This window comes from Alligator mississippiensis, chromosome 3 (genome assembly GCF_030867095.1).
Source record: "Alligator mississippiensis isolate rAllMis1 chromosome 3, rAllMis1, whole genome shotgun sequence".
NCBI lineage: Eukaryota > Metazoa > Chordata > Crocodylia > Alligatoridae > Alligator > Alligator mississippiensis.
Window position 1 is genome coordinate 104,866,242 of NC_081826.1, and position 23,033 is coordinate 104,889,274.

Below are 23,033 nucleotides of genomic sequence, written 5' to 3' on the forward strand. Positions count from 1 at the left end.
TAAAACTTGAGAGAGATGACTACATTAAAGTTTTATATTCCCTACCCCCTGCAGTTAAATTGTGAGAGCTCACGTTTTTTTTTGGTTTGTTTTTTTTTTTACTTTTCCTGAATCTCAGTTCTTCAGCTAAACTACTGAAGACCAGATATGACATTCCTGATATTCCTAAGTATAAAATATTAAGTGAGACCGATCTAAGCACCTATAGTAAAAATAAATAAAAAATGGCAATTTTAAGAAAAAGTTCCACCAATTCTAGTGGTGTAAATGTGTGTGTCAGTCCAAATCACCAGGCAGTCTAGGTTTGTGGAGATGCCAATTGGTTTGCCACCATAACAGAGTATTAATTTAGTAGACATTAATCTTAGTTCTGCAAGAGCCTTACCAAGGGCTTAAACCATGACTTTATTTGATACACTGGTTGTAGAAAGGGAAGGGAAAAATCTGCAAAGTGATTTTTTTTCTATTGCTCAAGTTTAATTTTATTTAAAGGTTCCAATGAATCTTCTATTAAAGCCTAATAAACTAAGAGTTTTTTCTTTGAAAAAGAATATCATGTGCATTACTCTAATTCTTGGTTGCATGTTACAAACTTCCATAGGTAACTTTTGAATGCAGACATATTTATGAGGCAAAGCTTGTAGGCATTAGGTTCTTTTAAAGGGTGATCACATTGATGTAGAATGAGTTCCTGAAAGGCTTGAGGTAAAACTTGAGGCTATTGTTGCAAACACATAGGAGAGTTCTGCCTTTGGATATGAATATATGACTTCTACTGAAGTGAGTAGAAGTGACGTATACACATCCAAAAGCTGAATTTGTCCCATGGGATTACAATCAAAGTTAAATGGTCAATCACCATTCTATTTACTATACATTTTAAAGTAAAACTCCAGTTCAGTAAAACATTCTAATCATTGCATCTATTTGTAAGAATGATTAATTACTTAAAATCATTTTAGGTGATATACTTCTAAGTATTTTAAATATAATCATTATCAATACCAGGAGCAACCATCCTAAAATCTGCTGATGCAAACTAGGAGTGTAAAGTTCCCCATTTAATGCTTCAATATGAAAATATTATTTAATTTTTGTAAAATCTGTTGTTCAAGGTTTTACAAAGGGGATTATAGTATATTTACATTTAAAAGGGATTATTTTATGTTGAAATCTGATAAAAGAATCATGAAGTTCCAATAAGATTAAAACCCTCATGCTAAAATAGAAATGGGTAATGTATACGATCACATTCTTGTTTCAATTATTCAGATACAGCTTGGTCCATATCTGTAGTCTTGTTAGTTTTGTGCTATGATAAGGTGTATATTTTATGTGACCTTTCTTCTTTGTAATAAAAATTGGATTAAAAAAAAATACTGTATCTTGAAAGACACTTTTTGATATCTAGCAAATGAAAAACAGCAGTTCTCACATAAATAGGGAGAAGTTCTTCTATAGGGGCAGAAAATTATTTGAGCCTCTGGGTCACTTAGGGATTTTTGGTGAGCTATTGCAGGCCTGGCCAGCACACTGACCTGTATCACAACTTGCCAAAACCCCCTAAGTGGCTCTGCCCCAGGTCCTGGTCCTGTGCTGTCACCGCCTGGTGATCCTAGGGTCTCTATGAAGACTGGCTCAAGACCCACGTAGGCAGGACATGCTTGGCTGGGTGGATGGGATGGGGCCACAGGCTGGCAGGAAGAGACATCTGGGAATGGGATGGGTGGGTGAGGCCAGGGCTAGGGCTGGGATCATGGAGCAGTGACATCATGAGGTTGTGGCCCAGGGCAAAGCCATGACCTGGTCCTGGCATGTCTGTCTCCATGAAACTGCTGCCCATCTCAGAGATATGTGAGCAAAGGATGGTGGCACTGTTCTGGACCCTGGCCCTGGGCCCTGGCCACATGCTGACACTGCTTCCCACCATCCTGCAGCTTTATCCCATCCACCCAGCTGAGTGCGCCCTGCTGCAATGGTCCCCGGCTGGTTGCCCTGGAGACCCTGCCTGCCCACTCCATTGGGTGTCCCCAGTGATGGGTGCAGGGAAGACAGGACGGGGTACCTGGGCAGTATAGACAAGTCTGGTGGCAGCAACAGCCAGCAGTAACCGGTACGCCTGGGGCTGCTGGGAAGTGGAGTCTGGCAGCTGCACTGCAGCAGCCCCACTGTGCGCCAAGGGGCAGTGGGGCTGGCTGCCTAAGCCACAGCCCTGGTGAGGTTGAGGGACCCACTGCAGGTCTGATGGAATCATTAGTTGGCTAGATCCAGGTCTCAGGCTGTAGTTTGCCCACCCCTGGGCTAGAAACTTCTATGTGAAGTATTCTGATTGATACTACAGAGAGACAGAAGATGCTGTTTCTGCTATGTCCAGTCATACCAAAGTGAAAGTAACAATATTTTATGGTTAAATCAAGGCATCAGATACCTTTTTCCTCACTCACACATACAGTTGGAGGGTTACATTTCCGTGTATATCTCACACTCCGTCAAACTGAGCTACAGATATTTTAGTTTTGTTTTACTGTTGTCTATAATAAATTTACGTATGTGTCAGAACATTTTATTCTGTCTTATTTTATTATTTTTACATTTTGACTTTCTAGTGGTTATAAAAATGTGGATATTTGTGCACGTGAACTCTTTGATTCACCATGGTATTGGGATATATGTTGTAATGTATCATCTGAGGCATATTACCATGGTATCTCAATAATAATTTATTAACTGAATCATCTGTATAATATATTTCTGTTGGTTGGTATTATATTTGTCACTCTTTTGGGCAAAACCAATGCTTTTAATGCCAATGAATGAAACAACCATATATTATTTAAACAAATGAAGCCTTCTTAATCTTTGTTATCCAATGGATATTAAATGAATGAATATATCAACAATAGTTTGTCACAACTGAACAGTGCTTAATATTTGTACTATTTCTAAACCATACTTACTAGCACATCTTCCCACTAGAACTTTTAAAAGGATTTCCATGGTGCTAAAATACAGATAGTTTCTACTGGAAGCATGAAATTCATTCAACAGTGTTTCTGTGCTGTGCATACTGTTCCAGATATTCTTTTTAGTTCTGCAGTATACCTTTCCTAAGAATCTGCTGAGATTTTCTGCTTAATAGACATGGTAAATATTTATTTTGTGCTATTTTATAACCTGATTCAGAGAAAATGGGTCAAGAAGGCTGGTGCCTGGGTGCAGGCTTGCAATGTCTTGTGGTGTCAACTGTATTTCATTCACAGTACTAATGGATAGAAATGGCTGTGACTAAGGGCCAGTTACAGATTGTGACAATCAAACACTCAAGCTGTCACCATGAATCTCCTGATGAGGCCAAGTGAAGGAATTCCCGAGAAATTTGCCTTGGAGCTGTTAAAAGAAAATGTTTGCAGACCATTACTTGGCTCAGTGAAAAGGTAAGGTTTCCTATAATAGAACCAGACAGACACTTGCTTTAGTAACCAGTGTGATTATGAACCTCTAGTGCAGGGTCTGGAGTGATTGTTTGAATATATTAACTAATTGCAAATGTTATTAACTGCTTTCCAAGACTGAGTAATGTATCACTCTTCAAAAAATATATAATTATATTCCAGATAGTTATTCTGTTTGCTAACCATGGATTATATTTCTTTTCAACAAGAACATGTTTATGCCTTCCTAACATAATGCTTCTTAAACAGTACAGGTGTTTCTTTGACTAGTTCTCTGCCTCTGTGTGCAGAAGCCTCTGGGGTGAACAAAGTGCAAGGACCTTAACATTAATGGTTGAGTCCTCTACACTTGGGCCCTTCATTCAACACAACCGCTAGAAATGGCAGAAACTTTGGTGCATGCAGGATTCATCTAAATTTGCTTTGAGTAAGATTAGATGACATTTTGGCAAAATGCCTGAGTTCTCAGCATACGTGGTTGCTATCAATTATGAATTTCCCTAGTGTAGAGACAATATGGGTGTGAAATTAAGAGCGTTGCTTAATTAGAGGGCAAGGTGATGTTATATTATAAGTGTTTCATATGCCCCAAATCTTCCAAATATGACAATCTCACATTAAGCATGCAGATTCAGTCACTTGGTGTAGTACCTACCCAAATAGGCATAGAATACCTTCAATTAGTCTTGTGTCCCTTCAGCTAGCAAGTCTTTCTCTCTCTTTTTCTGGGAGTGCTGTACTATTCCTGAGAGAGTTTGTCACTAGTGTGGCTTTCTTGGAGTCTGGTAAAATATGACCAGAGAATTCCCTGAGAGAGAGCATCTTTTGTTATGCCTCCACCTTGCAGTTGTTCATAAAGTGATAACTAACTGAAGATGATAGGCTGATTTTGATTATTAAGTAGCACAGGATTGCTACTTGTGACACCATCTTGCCACAAACAAGAAATCTCTTGTTTTCTACAGCATCCCAACCATTCCCATTCTCCTGGCCATTTACAAGATCTCTTTCCATACTAGTACATGCAACCATGAGAAGATTGCTTTGACTAATATGACAGTTTCTTGAAATCCACACTTTCCTGCATCTCTTGAATTTACATCTTCATCAACCCATTGTCCCTGGTGGCCTCTTCTGCAGCTGAATCTCAATGAATACAAGGATAAGGACAACATAAGAACTAGCAAAAGTAGTTCTCTGTAGCACAGGCAGATGTACAATGCCCTCTTACTTTGCCCTCACCTACAAGTTACCCGGAAGCTGTGATTTACATATTTTTTTTAAGAACCTTAATTGTAAATATTAATCGGCTAACAGTAAAACTGGTGATTTTGTCCTCTGTGCACAGAGCTGTAGATGCACTCCTGTTCTTTTTCAGGTTTAGTCTTACTGTGTCCGCTTTGAAGATTGGTTCCATTATGCTTGATTTTAGTCAGTGATACTAGTACCACACTTGAATGATGATGAGCAATGCCAAATGTTGCCCCCCTCCAACTCAAAGCTACTAATTAAGATTAGCATTGCTAAAAATACTGCAGTAGAACACTGGAAAATGAGCAAGTGACTATCTAGGTGATAGTGGGAAGCTGGAGAGGGTGAAAAAAGAGCAGTGATATGTGTGAAGTTCAGTTGTACTCTGACAAGAAAGTAGTTGTGTGGGTTGATTTCCACAGGCACATATGACTAATACCGGTGCAGTGGGCTCTTGAAGGAAATGACAGAATTCACATTTATATCTGATGTGAGAGGGAGAAGGAAAAAAATAATGAGAAGGGGGGGAAACCCCTCCCCAAAACTTTTTTCATTAAAAATGAGAGCAGTGGTTCCACACTGGGATCGTCTATAAGTGTTGAAGTGAGAACTAGAACTAGAATTCTGAATGAAGACTGACTGAAAGTAAAATGCAGCAGATTATGGGCAAGTTTAGAGTAAACTCTTATGACAAGAGGTTTATCTGAGCACCATCAGGGACTTTGGACACATTCTGCTTTCCTAGTACAAACACCTATAATGCAGTATTTGCTACAGAAAGTGCACTTACTCAAGTGAACAGAAAAAAGATAAAGTATCTAAATTGTTACTGTATATGAATGATCACCTTTTTCCTCTTGAGAAGCTAGAGTGACAAAAGTATATCTTTCTTTCCACATGCACAGTTATACCCCATAACTCTGATTGGATTTGTTCACGTGTATAATAGAGATATACCTAACAGCTATCCAAAAGTGTTCTTTGTGCAATTGGGATCTGAGTGGCAATTTAAAAGGATGCACCACATATACAGAAGTACAAGATAATAAAAATTACAATTTTCCCAAAGAACCAATGGCATATTTATTGGTATCTAAAACTCTCAGATTTATGCAGATGTGCAAATAACATTTTGATTTGACAAAGAAGGATTTTTTTAATGTTATGACTGACACATATTTTATATTTGTGAATGATTCATAAGAATATACAGGTATAGATTGTGAAAGATTTTGGTTCAGCTTTTGTGTACATCACAGGGCAAACTTCAGTATTTGAGTTTAACAAGGAACAATGAATACATGTGAAAATTCCATCAGTTAGCCAATGTAATTAGTATATGTTGGGGGACATGACATTTTCTTGGTAGACAGTTACAGATACCAAAGATTTTGAAATCACACACAGAAACAGAAGCTTCTCTACAGGAAGAGGCTTTTGGGCATGGATACTTCCTACATTCATAGGAATCTTATCATATAGGAAATGTCAACTCCTGACAGATCCCTCAGAGGGTAATGCACAAAAATTTGAGGCTTCATGCCCTGCAGGAAATTCCTACCCATTCCCATATATGGAAATACAAAATCTGTGCCTATGAGAAATAACGACAGCCAGTGATTAAGTTCAGCAGTTCCCAAGATACTGTAGTTGCCATAATTTTCCTTGTTTTAAATCCTAATGATGTGTATTCTGTTTTTACCTCTGAGGACTTATAATGCCAAATACTGATTGTTCTTTAAGGAAGAAACAAACCATATATAATATAATTACATTAAGTTAAAGGCTGTATCTTTGTTTGAAATCTCAACTTTAGAGTACATGACTTAAATGTGTCAATTACCCATGATTCTGTAAGGGATAAGGTCAGGCACATATATTCTGGAGGTTTTCTCTATTGCTGCACTGGAGTGAGATAGCTTGTCTTGCTTCTTTCTGGGCATGTCTACACAAGATGTTTTACAGTGCAGTAGAGCAAATTACTGTGCAGTAAGTGTCACCATCCACATGTGCAGATGCTTACTGCTCAGTAATTTGCTCTACTCCACATTTAATGTGCTACCTGCAAATGTAGGTAGCAAATTAACTGTGGAGTAGTTACTGCACAGTAAGGCACATGTAGATGTCTGACCAGGAGCAAAATTGCTGCTGGGCAGCAGGGGGGCAGGAGACTGCTCCCTGCCTCTGGGAGCTGCCTGCTGCTTGGGCAGGCTCCAGTGGTGGATCCTGGGCTGAGACAATGTCCCCCTACCCTGGCAGCAAGGAGCTCCTGGCCCTAGCTCTGTGATTGCACCAGTGGGGTAGCTATCAGCTGGGGGCTCACTGCTAGCTGCCCTACTGGTGGATTGGGGTAGGTGATCCCCCTGGCTGCTGCAGGGGGTCAGAGCAGGTCGGGAGCAAATCTGCTCCCAGATGCCTGCATGTGTAGACACCTGCCCAGGGTGGGTTTACTCCACAGTAAATTACTGCAGAGTAAATCCATCCAGTAGTATTTGCATGTGTAGACATGCCCCCCACCTCCCAAAGAGTATATTTGTCCCTCACACCCAGGTAGACAGACCATATACAGTATCATGTATATGGTAGTGAGGCTTCTTGGAGAGGCTGAGGCTTTCCATTGAATTCCAGTATATGGAGCCCCGCTGGGAATGTAGGTTCATGGAAGAGAGGCAAGCAATGCGTGTGCTAATCCCTGGGTGTATCTATATGAGATGTTTACTGCAGAGCTGCCTAATTAGCTCCATAGAAAGGTCTCAACATCTACACGTGTAGCTCTATTAGGCTGCAGGAAACTATTTAACTCTGCTGCAGGTTAGTACTTGTAAATACAAATACTATCCTATGTCAGCATTCTTTATTGTGTAGCAATGCATGATGGGACTGACTGGGGCATGAAGGTGGTTCAGTGTGGGGCTAGCTGGCAGGCAGCTGGGTTTGAGCAGCCCCAGGCTAGCAGGCTGATCCCCTGGGCCCTGTGCTACCTGGAGTTGTTGTGACTTGGCTCAGCATGCTACAGTCTGGGGTGCATGTGCAAATGAGGCACCCAGGAGCAATAAACTCTGGCACAATATGTGCAGGGTTTATTGCTTTATAGTAATAGCACATGTAGATGCAACCCCTGTGATTTAGGAACCTACGGTGGTTAATACTTCTTGCTCTACCACTGGAGGTGGGTCTAGATTCAGTTAGTACGGAGCCCTGCAATTCACATCCAGCCTTGGAGGGTTTGGGGGGTGGGGGGAGGCAAAGGAGTTTGACATCTTTTATAGAGGATGTGCATATATATGTACACACAGACGCACACATATGAGACAAGCGGTTTTACAGTTTCAATTAAACATACCATGACTGTCCAAAATTAATTTTTACTTTTTTACCATGGGGATGTATTAGGGAATTTTAGGGCTTTCAGTAACTACAGCCTTTTTTGCTCTATTAAATCTACTATGTTTGGTATGAAAGACAGAGATAGTATTGCTTTTGAGATGCTCTGCACATTTATTCATTGTTATTATGAAAGGAAGTATCCTGAAATACAAATGTCAGTAGAAATTAATGTTGATGATCCCTACCATACATCTGTAATCAGCTTATTGGATCTAGTGTATTGATAAAGGAACAATTTGCTAACTGGAAATTGTTCTCCATTGTTGTAGCTGACCTTTGAAGGTTGTGCTGTAATAGTACTTCAAATTTCAAAAGATGTGATCCTTACTCAAAATTATGGATTTTTGCATGGATTCATTTGAACTGTAATTGCTTGTCTAACATAGAGACCATGCAATGTAATTTATTTGGCACAGTGTTATTATCAGCTAATTTAGTATATAATTATAATCAGTGTGGTTCCTTTCAACTACCCTTATGAGCTCAAAAAGAATAGGAAGATTTACAGGTGTCTCCAGCAGAGAAGAAATCACTTGGCATTCTAGAAGAGTATTAGGTTCAAGTTTTTAATTGTTCGCTGCAAGATTTATTCTTATCTTTATTTTAAGGTGCCAGAAATTATTTTAATTTTCAAAAGGATAATTCTGTGCTTCTTTTCTCATACATCAGAAACTAAAAGAATCAGCTGTGCAACATAATAGTTTTCCTGTTGCTGACTTCACAAACACATGTACAGTAAATAAATAACACATATAATCGCTAATTACTATGTGAAAACTAAATGCAAATATTCCAAAACTGGATCTTAGAAATAAACTCTTAAATACAAAAAACGTGGCATGATTGTCAGGCATACTGAATAGCAACAACTTCTCTTGACACTATTGATTAATGACAATTTTCACCACCAGGGACAATACAGTAATGTAATTAAGGAACCTAAACACAAGTTTAAAAAGCTAATTTTTATTTTGAAGTATATGGTCTGCAGGTTTTTTCCATTGGCACACCAGAGTCAGGTGGTTTATTTCTCACTCCTTTCTGAATAATGTATTAGTCTTTGTACATTATTCTGGAACCTCTCTGGTTTGTAGAAGTTAGCAGTTTTGAATAGTTTTCAATTTGGCCAGTGAATAATATGTAATAGTTAAACACTGGCTGGGGTCTGTTCCAACACCCAGGCCCCTGGCAGACCCACTGTATTTACCTGAATATAAGACAACACTTAATTTAAGAAGACTCCCCAATAATGAGATTTTATTCATGGAAAACTCTTGCTACCTGTCTCCATCACTTACCAACTGTATACCTGCCCCTGCTCATCCCTTCCACCACCCCTTGTGTCCCTCCCACCACACTGCTTCTGTCTCCTCAGCCTGAGGTCCCTGCCCTCCCCTTCTTCCTCTCCCTGCTGCCCCTCCATCTCCTGTTTTTGCTTCAGCATCAGTAGCCTCTATCCCTGCTGCAGCCTGGGGCACAGATCATGGCTCCAGCCTGGCCCTGAAACAGTGGCGTAGAGCCAGCACTGCTACTACAGGTTTGGGCTATGCTCTGTGCTCAACAGACTGCAACAGGCTGCAACAGACATGGTGCCTGCCAGCACCAGAGCAAAGAGAGGAGGGGGGGATGCAGTGTGTGTATGTGGGGGGGGAAGACGGGGGGCAGTGAGGGCCTGAGACTGCAGGGGAGGGGTGGTGGGGGGGCAAGCAGCAGCTGCAGCTCCAGTCCTTACAAGGGGCTGGGGCCAGAGCCATAGTAGCCGACTGCCCTTTGCTGCCTCATACTTGATTGTAAGATGATGGGCTTCCCCCCCCCCATGTTAAATGAGAGAGAGAACTTCATTTTTGAATCCAGTGAATATGGTACATTTAAAATGCAATTAATGTGTTAATGGAGAAATACATTTTAATGTGCCACATGTTCAAGCAATTTATCACTCAATAATGGACTGCAAAAATGGAGTTCCGGACATAAGGACACTACTTGTTCAATGTAGAATATTTTTGCAGCTCTTTTGTATTGTGCTTTAATCTGAATGCGTGGAAGAATGTTAGCAATATTACCTGTTGCTTGATGGAAATGTCTGTCAGATGCTTGAGTGAAGTTAATGCGAATCTTTAATCTCTAGTGGGTGGCAGATATTACTATATAAAATCTCATTCATTTTTTGATCCTTGAAAATCAAGTAAGCAATATTTTATAAGGGTAAAATTCACTCCAGTGTGGATGTCCTATGCAAGGTTCTTCATGTCACTTTAATCCAGGGGTGGGCAAAATACGGCCCGCAGCCTGGATCTGGCCTGCCAGGCCATTCTATCCAGCCTGCGGGGCCCCTAAAAATTTTAGAAAATTTAATTTTTATTTGCCCCTGGCTGCGTGTCAAAGATGACAGGCAGCCAGTGGCAGCAGAACCCAGGAAATGCCAGTGGCAGGAACTAGTGGCTGAGCAGTAAGGCCTGCTCAGCTCCACCCCACTCCCAGCCTCCCACTCCTCTTCCCACTCCCAGCCCCCTACAAGAAGCTTCTGTGGCTTGTGACCTCACAACCCTGGAGCTGTTTCCCACCCTCCCTCTGTCCAAGTGGAAAGTAAGATGAGATCAGCTGGAGGGAGGGGGGGAAACTGCTGTGTACCACCCAGCAGCTGAGAGCCCCATGGTGTTTCTCAGGCCATGCTGGAGCCAGAGCAGGAAGCAGTGGATGGGGGGAGGGGTCAGAGGGAAGCAGCAGCAGTGGGGGGGGCTGCAAGGGGACCAGGGGGGCCATGGGGAGCAGTGTGGGAAGTGGTAGCAGCCACAGGGAGTGGTGGGGGCTGTGGGGAGCGGTGTGGGAAGTGGCAGGAGCCACAGAGAGTGGCAACGGCTGTGGGGAGTGGCAGGGGCTGTGGGAAGCGGCAGTGGTGCAGGGAGCAGTATGGGCTGCAGGGAGTGGTGCAGGAAATGGCAGTGGCATGGGGAGTGGTGCAGGAAGTGGTGGGGAGCAATGAATGGTGGGGGCCATGGGAAGCAGTGGTGGTGGGTGAAGTGGCAGGCAAGCAGGAAAATGGCAGGGTAGTGGTGGTGATGGGTGGGTGAGGAGTCCATGCAGGTGCCCTAGGATCAGCAGGGACCCAGGGTGGGGCAGCAGGGGTGCAGAGACTGGGCACAGGGTCTGCCTAGCTGCGTCACATGAGGCTTGCATGCAGTCCGCAAGAGTTGCATGCAATGGAGCCAGCAGCCTGGCCCCATCTCTCTCTTTCTTTCCCACCCCATCCACCCTAACCCCCGCCCCCCCCACACACACTATACAGTAGACCTGTATTTTGAGCTATTATGCAGTCATCTGATCTATTAGATGACTGATGTACTAGACAGGGCTTTAAACTGACTTTGCTGGGGGATGGGGAAACTCCATGTAGAGCATGCATGGGGATTGGCACACAGGAAAGCTCCTATGTGGAGGACACTAAGATGACTGTTTTTGAAAATGCTAATGGAATGGTTCTCCCGCAGCATCTCAGGAAATCAAGGATGTCAGTTGGGGGCCTCAGTTTCCTGTACATCAATGCCAGGAGCATGGGGAAAAAGCAGGAGGAGCTAGTCCTCCTGCTCTCTAGTGGGCAATATGACCTGGTAGGGATCACAGAGACCTGGTGGGACTCCTTGCATGATTGGAGCATAGCTTCTGTTGAGGGCTACATCCTGCACAGAAGGGACCAAGCAGGGAGAAAAGGCGGAGGGTAACTCTCTTTGTGAGGGAGCAGTACACCTCTCTGGAGGCTGATACTGGCTCCAGAGATAAGCAGCTTGAAACCCTCCTGGTCAAGCTTCGGTTGGTGGGGGAGGCAAGGTGAGAGAGACCTAACTGTCGGCATTTACTACAGGCCACCAAACCAAGGGGAGGAGCTTGATCTGGAGTTCTCTCAAGAACTTACAGAGGCCATGTGTGCAAGGGACTTGGTTGTCATGGGCAACTTCATTACCCAGACATAGACTGGGAGGAACACTTGGCTAAGTCAGATCAGTCATGTAGCTTTCTTAACTGTAATTGAGGAGCTCTTTCTGACTGAGGAAGTGCAAGGACCAACCAGAGGTACCGCTCTTCTAGACTTGGTCTTCGCCAAAGGAGATGATCTGGTTTGTGGCTTGAACATTGAGGGTAGCCTGGGAGACAGTGACCATGAGCCCATCAGATTCACCATCCACTGCAAGGTTGGCAAATTAACTAGCAGGATTGAAGTCCTGGACTTCAGAAATGCTTACTTCAGCAGGCTCAGGGCATTAGTAGGGGAGGCAATGCAGGACCAGGGATGGAAGGTGAATGGGTGCATGAAGAGTGGTTGTTCCTCAAGGACATGATCCTCGAAGCACAAAAGAAAACCATTCCCATGAAGAGGAAAGGTAGCAGAAGGTCTGGCAAGCTCTCTTGGCTCAATAGGAACATTGTGGTCCTCTTGAAAAAGAAAAAAGAGGCGTACATATAATGGAAGCTAGGGACAGTCTTCAAGGAGGACTGTACAACAGTGGTTTGCACTTGTAGGGAAATGATTAGGAAAGCTAAGGCAGCGACTGAGGTTAAGTTAACCAAGGGAGTCAAGATCAATAAGAAGTCCTTTGTTAGGTATGTAGGGGGCAGAAGGAAAACAAATGGAAGTGTGGGGCCCCTGCTTAACAGCTTGGGACAGCTGGTAATGGACACTCAGGAAAAAAATGAATTCCTGAATGCTCACTTTGCTTCAGTATTTCACTGGACCAAGGGGAAAGAAGCAAGATGAGGATCACAGGGGGCTGGGTGGAAATGATAGACTTCCCCTGTGGATACTGAGCTGGTGCAAAACCAGCTATAAAAGCTAGACATTTATAAGTCAGCAGGACCAGATGGACTTCACCCAAGAGTGCTGATGGAGCTGTCTGAGGTCATTGCAGAACCCCTGGCAAAACTCTTTCAGAAATTGTGGTACACAGAGGAGATCCATGAGGATTGGAAGAGGGCCAACATTGTGCCCATCTTCAAGAAGGTAAAGAGGGAGAACCTGGGTAACTATAGGCCAATCAGCCTAACTGCCATTCCAGGGAAAAAAATCATTAAAGAATCTATGTGTGATATGCTCATTGAGGGTAAGATTCTGAATGACAGCCAGCATGGCTTTGTACATCTTGTCTTACCATTCTCATCTCCTTCTATGAACAGTTCTCTCACCACCTGGATATAGGAGAGATGGTTAACATTATATACCTAGATTTCCAAAAGACTTTTGATCTAGCATCTCACGATATCCTGTGGAAAAATTGAAAGATTGTGGGCTTAACTGCTCAACAGCTCAGTGGGCTCAACTGTTCAACTGGCTGCATGGTAGAACCCAGAGAGTTCTCATGAATGGATCTGTGTTGTCCTGGTGAGAAGTGTCCAGTGGTGACCCTCAGGGGTCTATGCTTGGACCAGTGCTATTCAACATCTTTATCAATTATTTGGATGTGGGGGTGAAAAACTCACTGGCCAAGTTTGCAGACAACACCAAGTTATGGGGGAGTGTGGCCATGCCAGAAGATAGGTTGCAGATGCAGGCAGACCTGGATAGGCTGGAGAGTTGGGTGGACTGGATACCAGATGAAGTTCAACACTCAGAAGGGTAAGGTGCTCCATCTGGGGGCAAACAATTCCCAACATACCAACAGGCTTGGTGGTGACAATTTAACTTGTACCACAGCCGAAAGGGACCTAGAGGTAGTTATCGACCATCTCATGAACAGGAGCTGGCAGTGCAATGCTGTGACCAGCAAGGCAAACAATATGCTGGCATGCATTAATCGTTGCATCTCATGCAAAACTGAGTAAGTGATATTCCCACTGTACTCCTCACTGGTGAGACTGTAGCTGGAGAACTGTATCCGGTTCTGGGTGCCACACTTCAACAAGGACATGGAAAAACTTGAGAGGGTCCAGAGAAGAGCCACCCGTATGATCAGGGATTTCCAAAACAAGCCATACGAGGAGAGGCTGAGGGACTTGGGCCTCTTCAGCCTAAAGAAGAGAAGGCTGAGAGGGAACTTGGTAGTGGCTTTCTGCTACATCAGGGAGTACATCAAGAACTCAGTGAACAGCTGTCCACCAGGGCACCCCTGGGGAAGACCAGGAGCAATGGATACAAACTCCTGGAAGGCTGCTTCAGGCTCAATTCCCAGAAAAAATTCCTTCACAGGGTGTCCAGACTGTGCAATAAACTTCCTCCAGTGGTGGTGCAGTCTCCTACCCTGGAAATCTTCAAAAGGAGACTGGACAGTCACCTCACTGGGGTCATTTGACCCCAATTGTCTTTTCCTGCCTAGTGCAGGGGGACTGGACCTGATGATCTACAAGGTCCCTTCCAGCCCCCCTAACAATCTATGAATAGCTTTATGTACTATGTCACAATACACAGTCCATTGATTTGGATAAAATGATGCTATTCAAGGTAATTAAGGAAGTGTTTACATTTTTTATATATATTTTTAGCACATTGGACTAAAATTTTCTAAAAGTGCCAAAGTAATTAGGAGGGTGTAGGTTGTAGCCATGTTGGTCTAAGGATATAGGCAGACAAGGTTCTTTGGGTGAATCTGATATCTTTTATTAGACCAACTTAAATAGCTGGAGAACAATTTTTAAGCAAGCTTTTGGATTAAAAAACCCTTCATCAGGAAGTTTCAGCAATTGGTGTGTGCTCTTCCTGGATGGAATGAGAAGTAAAGAAGCCAGAGGCTTGGCTGGTATGCATACAAGATAGGCAGTCAGTGAAGATGTAGATTGAGGAGTCATTGGGTGAGAGATGGGCTGGGTTGTGGGGAAAGAAGGGGGATGAATAGTGGAGAAGTACCTGGGAAGTCAGCTGTCAGGCAGGTTATAATGTGTCAGAAATCCAATGTCTATATTTAGTCCATGATTTTTAGTATCCAGGAGTTTGATGAAGTGAAGTTCATAGGCTCATCTCTGGGAAGTGTTTTGTAAGTTTCCTTTGGGGATCAAGACTGAGAGATTGGAGAGAGAGTGGTTTTCTTGTGAGAAATGTGCCCCCACAGGTAACTGGGTATTCCTATCTTTGAAAGGTTTCTGGTGCGCATTCATTCCGGTGCACAGTTGTTGTTTGGTCTTTCCTGCGTATTTTCCATCAGGGCATTTGGTGCATTGGATGAGATATATTACATTTCTGCAGGTGGAGCTGTAAGATCCAGGAATGCTGATGACTCTGTTGTGGGGTGTAGTAATAGTGGGGGGTAGTGGAGATGCGTTGGCAGGTTTTTGCTTTTCTTGTCATGGCATGGTCTGGATCCATTTGGTGTGTTCTGAGCTTGAGGAGGTTTGCTTCTGGTGATGAGGTTGGCAAGGTTCGGTGCTTGTTTGAAGGCTAGGATGAGTGGCTCTGGGAAGATCTCTTTAAGAATAGGGTCTCTTTCTAGTATGGGTTGCAATTGTTTGAGGATTTTCCGTACAGGTTTGAGGGAGGGGTGATAGGTCATAACCAGTGGTGTGCGATTTATGGGGTTTTTTCTTCTGTACTGCAGCAGTTCTTCACGTGGTATCTGGGTGGCTCTTTCAAACATGCAATCTATCTCTCTGGAGGAGTGTCCTTGTTGGGTGAAAGCCTTTTTAAGATTGGTGAGGTGGTGATCCCGGATGTTCTCTTCAGTGCAAATTTGGTGGTATCTGAGGGCTTGGCTGTAACAGCTTTTTTACAGGATAATATCACAGCTTTTTTGGTGTGTTTAGGGTGATTGCTGGTTCTGTGCAGATATGTATGTTGGTCTGTGGGTTTCTTGTCACTTTTGACAAAAGGGCAGTCAGTAAAGGACTGGACCCAATGATCTACAAGGTCCCTTCCAGCCCCTAACAATCTATGAATCTCTAGATACACTTCATAAACACACAAATCAGTACAAAACTATTTTTAATTAAAATAAGTTATAGTAGATGTTTTATTTTTTTATATGATTTGGGGTTTTTTCTGGTTTCAAGACAACAGCACCCTCCCTCCCACAAGGAGTACCTCTGGGGCAAAGGGAAGGACTTCCAGTGGCACAGGTGAGGGGTTTGGGGAAGGACTTCTGGTCCCAATATGGCAATGGGGTGGGGGCAACTGTCAAGGGGCAGGGCTACTCATGTGGCCCTCGACATTGCATCAAAACTCTATAAGTGGCCCTCCGCCCGGAATAATTGCCCACCCCTGCTTTAATCCCACATATTTCAGGGCTAAGATCAGGAAGATTTGGACCAGGGCTGTATATTTAACTCACCGAGGCCAGTATGTAAGGGAATTTTATGAAATTTCTGAGAGGCCACCAAATATGCTGTTTTTTTAGATATATAGAGAGTAAAAGGAAGGCCCAGGGTAGAATAGGACCCCTATTAAATGGGCAGAAGCAATTGGTGACAGACAGGGGGGACGAGGCTGAACTCCTCAACGAGTTCTTTGCCTCAGTGTTCCTAAGTGAGGGGCAGGACAAGTCTCTCACTGGGATTGTAGAGAGGCAGCAGCAAGTCACCAGACTGCCATGCATAGACCCTGAGATGGTGCAGAGTCACTTGGAGGAACTGGATGCCTTTATGTCGGCAGGCCCGGATGAGCTCCATCCGAGGGTACTGAAGGCACTGGCTGACACCATTGCACAGCCACTGGCAGTAATATTTGAACACTTGTGGTGCATGGGCCAGGTCCCGGAGGACTGGAAAAGGGCCAACGTGGTCCCCATTTTCAAGAAGGGGAGGAAGGAGGACCCAGGCAACTATAGGCCAGTCAGTCTCACCTCCAACCTTGGCAAAGTCTTTGAAAAAATTATCAAGGCTCAGATTTGCGAGAGCCCAGCAGGACAAATTATGCTGAGGGGGAACCAGCACGGGTTCGTAGCAGGTAGATCATGCCTGACTAATCTAGTCTCTTTTTATGACCAGGTTACAGAACGCCTGGATGCAGGAGTAGGGGTTGATGTTGTTTACTTAGACTTCAGGAAGGCCTTTGATATGGTATCCCATGCCATACTGGTGAACAAGTTAAGAGGCTGTGACTTGGATGACTACACGGTCTGGTGGGTGGCGAATTGGCTAGAGGGTCGCACCCAGAGAGTCATAGTGGATGGGTCGGTATCGACCTGAAAGGGTGTGGGCAGTGGGGTCCCGCAGGGCTCGGTCCTTGGACCAATACTCTTCAATGTCTTTATCAGCGACTTGGACGAGGGAGTGGAGTGTACTCTGTCCACGTTTGCGGATGACACAAAACTGAGGGGGGAAGTGGACACGCCGGAGGGCAGGGAACAACTACAAGCAGACCTGGACAGGTTGGACATGTGGGTGGAAAACAACAGAATGCAATTCAACAAGGAGAAATGCAAAGTGCTGCACCTAGGGAGGAAAAATGTCCAGCATACCTCCTGCCTAGGAAATGACCTGCTGGGTGGAACGGAATCGGAAAGGGATCTTGGAGTCCGAGTGGACTCCAAGATGAACATGAGTCGGCAGTGTGACAAAGCCATCAGAAAAGCTAATGGCACTTTATCGTGCATCAGCAGATGCATGACAAACAGATCCAAGGAGGTGATACTTCCCCTCTATTGGGTGCTGGTCAGACCGCAGTTGGAATATTGTGTGCAGTTTTGGGCACCACACTTCAAGAGGGATGTGGATAACCTGGAGAGGGTCCAGAGAAGGGCCACTCATATGGTTAAGGGCCTGCAAGCCAAGCCCTATGAGGAGAGACTGGGGCACCTGGACCTCTTCAGCCTCCGCAAGAGAAGGTTGAGAGGTGACCTTGTGGCTACCTACAAGTTCATCATGGGGGCACAGAAGGAAATTGGTGAGGTTTTATTCACCAAGGCGCCCCCAGGGGTTACAAGAAATAATGGCCACAAGCTAGCAGAGAGCAGATTTAGACTAGGCGTTAGGAAGAACTTTTTCACAGTTCGAGTGGCCAAGGTCTGGAATGGGCTCCCAAGGGAGGTGGTGCTCTCCCCTACCCTGGGGGTCTTCAAGAGGAGGTTAGATAAGCATCTAGCTGGGGTCATCTATACCCAGCACTTTTTCCTGCCTATGCAGGGGGTCGGACTCGATGATCTATTGAGGTCCCTTCCGACCCTAGCATCTATGAAGCTATGCATACTTACGGTTGTTAAGATTCAGTAACCAGATGCTTTTAGAAAAGGTGTGGGCAAGACAGCTGTAGATTCTCTTTTACAACTTAGACTGAAACAGTGGCTTCAGAAAAGCTGTGCCGCTAGTAAGGGTAGTAGTGAATTCCATGCCTGTCATTCATGTTCCTTGTGGAAAAGCATTATATGAGTACATTTCAGACTAACATAATACCATCTTTTCAGATTGTGGATAACAAGACTCCTATGTTAGAACTGTGATTCTCTGCAGTCAAAATAGCTGCCCTCTGACTACTGCTAAGGGACAGGTGACAATGAATTCTTCAGCATGCTCAAAATGAACCTGATTCATTTCCCTCCTCTCACATGTTAATACCTTTGCATGTTAGTATGAGTATTGAGATGTACTCCATGCAACGTAGGCTACATTTTGTATCTGAAATGCACTGTATTTTATTAGTAAGAGATGCATTTTGCCCTTAATCAGCCTATAAAACAGTAATAGAGAGAGATTCTGTGCTAAGAAATGCACAGTTCTCCATAAAATAAAAATCTGGTAAATTGAATCTATTTTTTTTTTTTTTAATTTGGCTTGGGTCAAACTTTGGTTAGGATGTAGGCCACTTTGTATACAGTGCAGGACTGCTCTGATAGTTATGAGAAAAACAGGTCCCTTGCCTCTTGTATGGAAAAAGAAAGGTACAGAACTTAATACTTGTCTACCTAAATTATAGCAACCAGGTTCTTTAATTAGACAACTCTTGGTGAGGCCCTTTTTTAAAACTTTGATTGGTTCCTATGTTACAGAATTATGATCAATATTGTATAAATATATCATATCATTTATGTTTGCAAAATAGGTAAACACTAATAAAGACTTGCATGTCCAAGCAGATATTTGAATATAGGAGCATACATTATGGATGCAGTATGGGGCCTCTAGTTTGAATACAGTCAGTCAAAGCCCCCTACTTGCTTTCATAGGTCTTGTCCCATTGTGCTCTTCTTTATAGAACAGTACAGTAGGCAACTCCACATTCTTTACAGTAAGAATTGCATGTTAAAATGAATAAGAGTTGGAACATTTTCTTCCTTTCCGAACAAAATTTATACATGTTAAGGAATCCTATAAAGCAAACAAAAGTAGAAGTGTTTACAGATTTAAATAAGGCTAATAGTCTTAAAGAAATCTGCAATTTTTGCAAGTTTAACATAAAACACTATTATTGCAGCCACTGTAAGATTTACAGGGTACATCTACATGCGCGCTTTACTGAGGAGCTTACTAATTAGCTTCTTGGTAAAGCATCACCAACTTCACAGGCACCTGTATTAGGATACAGTCAATTAATTAACTCTACTGTAGGATAGTACTGTTCAGGATAAGTACTATCCTATAGCAGAGTAGTTATCTGCCAAAACACCCATGTAGATGGTACCTGGGGCTGGTTGGGGCAAGAGGGCGCTACAGTGTAGGGGCTGCCTGTCATCTAGCCCCACAGTGGTGTACCCTCATGCCCCATCTAGCCTCTTCATAGCATGTTGAGCCAGGGCAGGACAGCCCTAGGCTGGCAGTCTGATCCTCCAGGCCCCCTGCCAGTTAGGACTGCTCTGCCCTGGCTTTGTGCTGTGGTCCTGGGTGCGCATGTGAACATTGCACTTGGGAGCAATAAAGTCCAGTGCAAACTGCCCTGGAGTTTATTGCTATGTACTAATTGCATGTGGAGGTGCACCGCAGAGAGGCAGTTGCTGAAAGGTGGAGGTAAAACTTGTTGGTGTACAATTGAGATGAAATATTCAGTGTAATGTGAAAATTGGTTTTTAATGCTTTTGTTTTATTTTCTAATTTATAAAAAAGCTACCCACTTGTTTTTAGGAACTTAATTGGCATATAAAAAGATAGGTATAATCAGCAAGATATCAATACATATATTTAATGTCAATTACTATTTCTAGCATTTGAAATAACCTTAAGATAGCTACTTACAAAATAATAATTTAGATTTACAAAGACAGTTATTTTGCTAATTAGATACCAATGGATTGTTAAAAGTGCAGCTATTGAACATTACGATAGTACTTATAAGTGACAAGCTGAACTGCCATGCAATTAGCCCCAAGTTTCATAGGTAATAAATGTAAGATATCATATCCTTAGGGCTTTATTCAGTTTTCGTATTTGTGTATTTATCTTTTCTGAGTAGGGCATTTAGAAAGGTTGAACTTCACATAGTATTCCAAGTGTTAAAGGTTGGAAAGACCACCTTTAAACATTTTAAGTACATCTCAAATGAGCCAACAAAATGTGACTAGGTGTGTCTACATGAGAAGCTTTACTGCAAAGTAGTGTAGTTTACTGTGCAGTAAGCATGTGCATCTACACATGCACATGCTTACTGCACAGTAAACCTTGCTAATCATAAGTAAACTTGCTACCTGCAGATGCAAATATCAAATTTACTTGTGATTACTAGCTGTGTAGTACTCATGTAGATGTCTGACTGGAAGCAAATCTGCTTCTGGTCAGCTGGCTGTGAGGATGCAGGAGATTGCTCCTTGCTCCCAGGAGCTGACTGCTGCTAGGGTGGGCTCTGCCACTGGAGCCTGGACAGGGACGACGTTCCCTTGCTCCACAGCAGAGCACTCTAAGCCCCCTGCTCTGACATCAAGAGCAGGGGCAAAGCAGGGGCTGGAGATCCTTGTCAACCAGCAGTGGATCAGTAATCATGAGGTCAGCACTCAGTGCGAGCTCCATGGTTGTGGGACTGCTTCTGGGAGATAAGGATCTCCCAGCCCAGACTCTGCATCCATGGAGCTGGTGCTGGGAGATAAGGATCTCCGTGTGCCAGCTTCACGGTCACTGAGCTGGTGCTGGGAGCTCCTTGCTGGTGGGGGATGGGGAGCTTAAGGCTACTTTCATCAAGAAATTACTTTTCTTTCAGACCTAGGCTTTTTTAATTAATTCTCTTCGGTAGGATCAATATATAAAGACATTTCCCCCCCAAGGAGCTTGCTAGGTACTTGAGGAAAGGAGCCAATATTCTTTACCAAGTAATATTACTGCAGCCATATGAATGTGTAGCCTAAATATAGAAAAGACCATCTCCCATATGCTATAACCATATGTGTTCTCCTTATGTTGCAGTGCAGAATGCATTACAATCTGGACACTGTAGCACATTAGAAGTGTGACATTTTTGTTTGTTTTATCTAGTTGAATGAAACTGAGGATAAAAGTTGTTATACATTTGTCATATTTTGTTTCTAGTAAATATTGATGATCTTTAAGTAATCATGGCTGGCTTTACCTCTTTTCTTGCATTCTTGTCCAGACTCAGTTGAGGTAGAAACACTCACTTCTTACTCCTAATAGAGTTGAGTTGAGCTTTTAAAAAAAAATGTCATGGGAAATGTCATGTATTCTTTTTATTTGACACTTTTTTCTCATTGTGCACTTTATGCAAGCAAAGGAAGCTTGCCCACAGAAGTGCTTGAGCTAGGAGCCTGAAACTACTCGTGTGTAAAGAAAACAAACTGCCTTTAAAGCTTTCACTGACTTCAGGAAATATCTGGCCCCTCACCCCCAATTTGAAAAAGGGGGCAAAGGTGATTATTAGAAGTCCATTTATGGGCTTGTGCTTTCTGCTGGTATTGCAGTAGAATTGCAGGAAAGGTTGGTGGGCAGACCAGCTTATTTTTGGTTATTATGCCCCTTGGTAAGAAGAAAAGGATTGGGAATATGTAAGCCTTAGCCCTAGTACAACAATACATTGAACAGAACAGCAGAGGTAATATGAAAGTTGTAATTAAAATGGCTTTTTTCCCCTCTGAACCTTTTTTTGCAGAAAGTATTGTTTTATTACTGCCTCTGTTTGTGACATACTTCAGTCCAAAATGGACCAAACAGGTTGACTTTCAGGCCATGTTGCAGGCCCAATTTATTTACGTACATGAGGGGTGTATAACTCAAACTTACTTGAGGGTCACTTTATTGCAAAAACTAGACTGCACAGGCAAGGGCACGCAAAGATCAACAAACTGCTATGCTGTGTAATACAACAGCTTAATAAAGAATTACAGTGGAGTGCTGGTATTGCCCTGGCTGGCTGCATGAAGTCCCTGGGCCATATGTTATGGGTCTCTGACTTACATTTTTGGGAAAGGTTGACATTTGTGGTCAACCTGGAATGGTGTTCAAACCTATTTTCTCCATAATTGGTTCTTTTCTGTGTTGATTTGTAGACAAGCTGTTTAATTTGTTCTGTGACTGTATTTTTCAGTCATGGCAAAGCGGTGAAAGCTTGAGATGCATGCTTTGCAAAAATGTATATTAAAATAAATAAGTTGTAGCCCTAACATATATTAGGGCTACATCATTGCACTTGTATTTTAACAACATATGAATACAAAAGCAACCAAATATCATTCTGATACCTCTCCTAGGAACACCAAATGGTGATTTATGAATATCATTAATATAATATCCAAATTGTGTTTGGTTTCTGTTCCTCTATTTGGGGTAACCTTGTCAATCAGTCAGATGTTACTAATGAGAACATTGATGAAAACTTACCCAGCTGCTGAGAAGGTCAGTGAAATGATAGACCCCTTTCTCTCTACACTTTGCCTACATCTAGAATAATGGCTGGAACTAAAAGCTTTGACTGATATTTAACTGAAGTCACCTGAGTGTTAATTAGGGAATATGAAGTGATTTTGTTGGAACACTTCCTAAAACACAAATATAATACAGTTAGTTATTACAAAGGAAAGGCTACTACTGCATAGTAGGGGCAAAGCAGGCCATATTCAATTCAGATTTGGTTTAATTCAGGGGACAGTTATTTGATTCGCT